Source organism: Oryctolagus cuniculus, chromosome 5 (genome assembly GCF_964237555.1).
Source record: "Oryctolagus cuniculus chromosome 5, mOryCun1.1, whole genome shotgun sequence".
NCBI classification, from domain to species: domain Eukaryota; kingdom Metazoa; phylum Chordata; class Mammalia; order Lagomorpha; family Leporidae; genus Oryctolagus; species Oryctolagus cuniculus.
The window spans coordinates 139,658,789-139,664,957 of NC_091436.1; the positions used below are offsets into that span (position 1 = coordinate 139,658,789).

The 6,169-nt window shown below is 52.4% G+C and overlaps 1 long non-coding RNA gene across 4 annotated transcripts in view; it reads right to left on the reverse strand.

The window, feature by feature from the left end:
• The window catches only part of LOC103349731 (uncharacterized), a 49,866-nt gene extending 47,505 nt beyond the window's left edge, over positions 1–2,361 (reverse strand). For 3 of the 4 annotated variants that reach the window (XR_007922999.2, XR_011389035.1, XR_007923000.2), the window contains exon 1: positions 2,190–2,361. This is a non-coding gene — a long non-coding RNA (uncharacterized lncRNA). The remainder of the gene's footprint in view (positions 1–2,189) is intronic. The other variant, XR_007922998.2, reaches the window with a different exon arrangement.
• Between the last annotated feature and the right edge of the window lie 3,808 nt (positions 2,362–6,169).

Genomic DNA, 6,169 nt, shown 5'->3' on the forward strand with positions numbered 1-6,169 from the left:
GTTAGACAGTGGGTTACTGTATGGTCCAGCAGTTCCACTCCCAGGTATATACCCAAGAGAAATGAAAGCATCTGACCACACAAAACCTGTGCAACGGCTCATATCAGCGTTATGCAAAATAGCTAGGGAGGGAAACGAGGCAGAAGTCCATCAAGGGATGAGAGGGTGGGTACACTGTGGGTTTTCCACATAATGAGGAAGCATCCGCAATGCTAGGTCTGGAATAGCTTGGGATTCTGGCCTTTCGTACTCCCAGAAAGGAGACTGGGGGGGGGGGGGGGGAGGCAGAGCCTACCTCAACAGAGACAGGTTACTTTATTGAAGCAAAGAGGTGGCAACAGGGTCGGTACTGTGGCATAGTGGGTAAAGCCACCCCTGCAGTGCCAGCATCCCATGTGGGCATCAGATCAGGCCCTGATTGCTCCACCTTTTTTTCAGCTCTCTCTAAGGCCTGGGAAAGCAGTAGAAGATGGCCCAACCTTGGGGCCCTGCACCCCCGTAGGAAACCCAAAAGAAGCACTTGACTCCTGGCTTCAGATCAGCACAGCTCCAGCCGTTGCGGCCAATTAGGGGGTGAACCAGTGGATGGAAGACTCTCTCTCTCTCTGCCTCTGCCTCTCTGTAACTCCGCCTTTCAAATAAATAAATCTTTTTTAAAAAGTATATGCTTGTTCTTTTTTAATATATTTTTAAAGATTTGTTTTATTTATTTGAAAGGCAGAGTAACAGCGAATAGAGGCACAGACGCGGAGAAGAAGAGGAATCTTGCATCCACTGATCTACTCCCCAAATGGCCACAAGAGCCAGGGTTGGGCCAGATCAAAGCCAGGAGCCGGAACTCCATCCAGGTCTTCCACATCGGGTGGCACCTGAGTCATTTTCTGCTGCCCTCCCAGGCACATTAGCAGGAAGCTGGAGCAGAAGCAGAGCAGCTGGGACTCAAAACAGCACTCCGATATGGGTTCAGCTTAACTTGCTAAAGCACAATGCCAGCCCCCAAACAAACTTTCCAAGAGTCCATTGATCGATGAATAGATAAACAATATGTGGGATATACACTCGATGAAACATTATGCAACTTCAAAAACGAAAACAAATGGATACATGCTACAACATGGATGTTCCTTGAGAACACTATGTTAAGTGCCTTCTGTGAGGTATGTAGAGTAGTCGAATCCACAGAGAAAGCGGAGTGGTGGTTGCCTGGGGCTGAGGAGGGTGAGGAATGAAGAGGACTTGTTTCCTGGGTAGTTTCAGTCGGGGAAAATGAAAAGGCTCTGGAGATGGGTGTTGGTGACAGTTGTACAACAATATGTATGTACTTAATGACACTGAACAGCACACTTAAAAACTGTTAAACCTGGGGCTGGCATGGCACAGAGGATTAGCACCAGATCAAGTCCCGGCTGCTCCACTTCCAGTCCAGCTCCCCGCTAATGTACCTGGGAAGGCAGCAGAAGATGGCCCAAGTGCTTGGGCCCCTGCACCCACTTGAGAGGCCCAGATGGAGTTCCAGGCTCCTGGCTTCAGCCTTTTGGCTCCAGCCCCAGCCATTGTGGCCATTTGGGGAGCGAACCGGCAAGTGGAAGATCTCGCTCGCTCTGTCACTCTGCCTTTCAAATAAATAACATAAATCTTAAAAATAATAATAATAAAAGCACAGTAGCTCCAACCTCATAGGATCATGGTGAGACCGTTAGAGAAGATGCACGTTTGCTGAAGGAATGACTGAAGTCACTAACAACATTTATGACCTGGGCCTGGAAACGTGATTTGGAGATGGCTGCGAGGGCGAGGCAAGGGACAGTTTAGCTTTCTGTTTTGATTCGTTTATCGATTACTTAGGTTTTCTCCCAGCCGGTGCACTTCTATAATTAAAAGAAGCAAAACACAACGGCTGCTTATATTTCTGTGTTCTTGATTTGTTCAAGAGTTAGTGTCCACAGGAAAACCCATGGGGACTGTGATCAACATTCAATTCTCAGCCTGCGTTTGACCTTCCGTGTTTGTATCTTTTGTGTGGCTTTTTCCAAATTTCCTTAGCTTTGCTTATCTTTCTTCAGGGTCCACTCTCATTTTTCCTCGAGTCTGTTGAGTCATGAAATCTCAGCCTCCCAGTCTGATCACTTGATCCTCCCCTCTCGCCCCAAGACATGCACCAGCCCCAGAAGAAGGGGCTCCCTACTCACCCCTACCCAGGGTCCCCGATCTCCACGCCTCCACGTTTACTGATTTCCTAGAGAGCAATCTTCCTTGAGATCTGATTTCTCAGTTCTTCTCTTGGCCAGTTGAGAGACCCACTCCTCCAGGAGGCCGGGGACGGCTCAGAGCCTGGCCGGCCGGAAGTCTGCTTCCTGGGCCAGAGAACCCTGGCAGAAACCCAGAGAGCTGACGTCAACCTGGGCCAGATGGCGGAAGCTGTTGCCCAATGACAGGAAGTCGATGCCAACAGCACATCTGTCTGTGACTCCCTCTGTCCAGAAAAGCATTTTCCTAGGCAGGAGACAGTTGAGAGCAGTGGAAAGTGCCCTGGTCTTCGAGCCACGGGACGTGTGGAGCATGAGGCTGGCTGCAGCACCCACTGACTAATAGCGTGGGGCCTGAGCACTGGACTCGGAGTCGGAGGATGGAAGCTGAGTAGGACCTCTGCCACCTCCCTCTGACCTTTGACAAATCAGTGGTTTCCTTAGCTTCCTCAGTTTTTCTTGAGCTATGAATAATAATGCCTACTTCACAGAAACCATTATTGCAAGGCTGGGGTGATGTCATCCCCATGAAGGATTTCGTAAACCTGAAGCAGGTTTGCCAGTGCCAAATTCTGCCTCTGTGAGCAAGAAGCAGGTCCCACAGGGAGGATGGAGCGGGGCTGCAGGCTGACGGGAGCCACGCAGCAGGCTTACCCATGCCTGCTCTGCCGCTGGGACGTACAACTCAACCTCTCTGTGCCTGGTTATGTCACCGTCTAAACACGGCTGATGAAAATACTGTGTCTCAGGGTTGTCGGGGAGGGGGATGAGGTACTCCAGACGAGTCTGCTAGGAACCATGCCCAGTACATGCGGTGTTCACTAAGTGTGGATGGGGGTGACCCTGGGCTGGGCGCTCAGCTCAATCCCAAGAGACCTCACACAAAGAAGTGCTCCCCCAACCCACTGTCCACACAGCAGGCAGAGTAATGTGGCTAAAATCTGACCATGCCCCTTCCCTGTTTAACAACCCAAATCTCCCTGGCCCGTGAGTAACAACTTTTTTTTTTTTGAAGTTTATGTATTGATTTTCATTTTATTTGAAAAGCAGAGAGACAGAAACCTTCCCTCCACTGGTTTAGTTCCCCAAATGCCCCCACAACAGGTAGGGCTGGGCCAGGCTGAAGCCAGGAGCCAGGAGCCAGGAGCCAGGAACCCAATGCAGATCTCCCACGTGCTGCCTCCCAGGGCACCCATTAGCAGGAAGCTGGGTGGGAAGTGGAGACAGGACTCAAAACGAGCACTCTGATATGGGATGCGGGTGTCCCAAGCATCACCTTAACCACTGCGCTCAACACCTGCCCCAAGTCAAGTTTTAATAGGACCCTGGATAGTCTGGATTAGGCCTGGAGTCCCCCTCCAGCCTCCTATCCTGATGTCCCCTGCCTCTTGTCAAAGTGCCAGCGACCCCCAACTATCTGCAGCTTCTCACCTCCACCTGGCTCCTGTCGTCCCTGCACTCAGCACACTCCCTCTTCCCCAACACAAGCCTGCGCTCGCTGACTCTAGGAATCCCCTAAGACACTCTCAACTTCTGGAAAGCTCTTCCCAACACCCCGCTCCATCAGACAGGCCAGACCGCCTCCTAACTGTCCCTGCAGTCACAGAGAGAAAGAAAGAGGTCTTCCATCCACTGGTTCATTCCCCAACAGCTGGGGCTGGGCCAGGCCACAGCCAGGATCCTGGAACTCCATCCAGGTCTCCCACATGGGTGGCAGGGGCCCAAGCACTTGAGCCATCTTCTTCTGCCTTCCCAGACACATTAGCAGGGAGCTGGATCAGAAGAGAAGCTGCGTTCATACGGGATGCCAGTGGCGCAGGTGGCAGCTTAGCCCTCTGCACCCCAAGGCTGGCCCTTCCTATGTCTGTTTCACTCCAGGCTGGGGGACCCCTGAAGGCAGAGCCAGCCGCTGGTCCTTGCTCAGCTCTGTACACAAGCACAGTGCCCAGCATGCAGGAAGCGCTCCCTGAGCCCTGCAGGGGAGGCTGGAAAGTGGCTGACCAGGAGCTCTGTTAACCAAAGCTTGCTAGGCCACCTGTCATAACTGATGTTGGACTGGGCTGAGCCCAGCAGCTCACCTAGCTACAGTTTCCACTTGTCCCGGCTGGGTTCTGTTTGTTTCTGTTCTTAGAATCAGGCTGTCTGTCTCAGGCCTCCTCTGCACTGTCTCCTCCCTGACCCCACGCGTGCTTTATCGCTTTCTCTTCCTTTCTCTGTGCCCTGTTTCTGTTGCTTTGTTTCCCTCCCTCTTCCTCTTCCTTTTGGGCTTGGGTGATCTGTCCGTTCTTTTGCCTCCTAGCGTGGGACCTGGACTGCTCAGAGTATCCCTGGGGAAAAGGGTATGAAAGAAAGGAACTCAAGCCTTATCCTGTATAATAAATTATGTCCATTTTATTTTCTATAATCTTAGTAATGGGGCTGGCATTGTGGCTCAGTGAGTTAAGCTGCCCACTTGTGATGCCAGCATCCCATGTGAGTGCCAATTGAGCCCCAGTTGCTCCACTTCTAACCCAGCTCCCTGCTAATGCATCTGGGAAGGCAGCAGATGATGGTTCAAGTGCTTGGGCCCCAGCCACCCCCATGGGAGACCTGGATGGAATTCCAGACTTTTGGTTTGGTGTGGCCTAGCCTTGGCCATGGTAGCCATTTGGGGAGTGAACCAGTGGATGGAAGATCTCCCTCTGTCTCTCCTTCTGTCTCTGTAACCCTGCCTTTCCAATAAATAAAATAAATCTTTTTTTTTTTTAATCTCAGTAATGCCAGCACTATGGTGCAGAAGGTTAAGCCACCATCTTCAGCTCTGGTATCCCATATGGGCACCGGTTCAAGTCCCGGGTACTCCACTTCCAATCCAGCTCCCTGCTAATGCCTGAGAAAGCAATGAAGGATGGTCCAAGGGCTTATGCTCTTGTACCCATGTGGAGACATGGATTAAGCTCCTGGCTTCAGCCTGGCACAGCCCCAGCCATGTGGCCACTGGGGAGTGAACCAGCAGATGGAAGATTTCTCTCTCTCTCTGCCTCTCTGACTTTCAAAAAAAAAAAAAAAACCTCAGTAATGAATCTGCGCAGTAAGGGACACCATCCAAGCTGGGCCTCAGTAACAAACAGCCTCCAATCCTCCATGGGTTTAGGCAGCCACTTGGCAGAAGGAGACGTGGTCAGTTGCGAAGTCAGTCCACAGCCCTGCCTGGTTAATTGCTGAGAGGTCGTTGGGAGAGTGAAGCACCCAGAGAGGGGGGCCCACATCTTGGGAGCCGGCCTGACACCCACAGTGGATACTACCACTCCCTCTGCACGGGGGAGGTGGCTGGGGCCCCAAGAGGCTTACGTGGGCTTTTGTTGTTCCTGTTGTTCAGGAAAATACAGAAGCCAGAGAGAGGGACTGAACCCGCGTCTTCTGGTTCCTGGGACCATGCCCTTCGCACTTGGCTGGATTTTTAGGGTGCCAGAGCCCTTTCTGTCATTTTCTACTGCTGGGCCCTGCTGGGAGTCGGGCAGCAAGAGGCTGAGCAGCCCAGCGTTGCCCACCGCCTCTGCGTGACACCTGGAGAGGGGCCTCGGGAGCTCTCCCCAGGAGACAGGAAGACTTCTGGGTCCCAAGACCAAACCAAGATCAAAAAAACATGGAACACAGTGCTTAGAAATTTTCCAGGCAAGGGGCCAGCACTGTGATGTGGCAGGAATGGGAAAAGGTTGGAGGAAGAATGGAGGTGCAATTACAGAGTAATGGGGGTGGGATGCATGGAACAGAGAGGAATCGGGGGCCAGCACTGTGGCAATGCAGGTTAAAGCCCTGGCCTGCAGCACCGACTTCCCACATGGGCACCGGTTCAGGTCCCAGCTGCTCCACTTCTGACCCAGCTCCCGGCTAGTGCACCCGGGAAAGCAGTGGGGGATGGCCCCAGTGCTTGCACCCCTGCA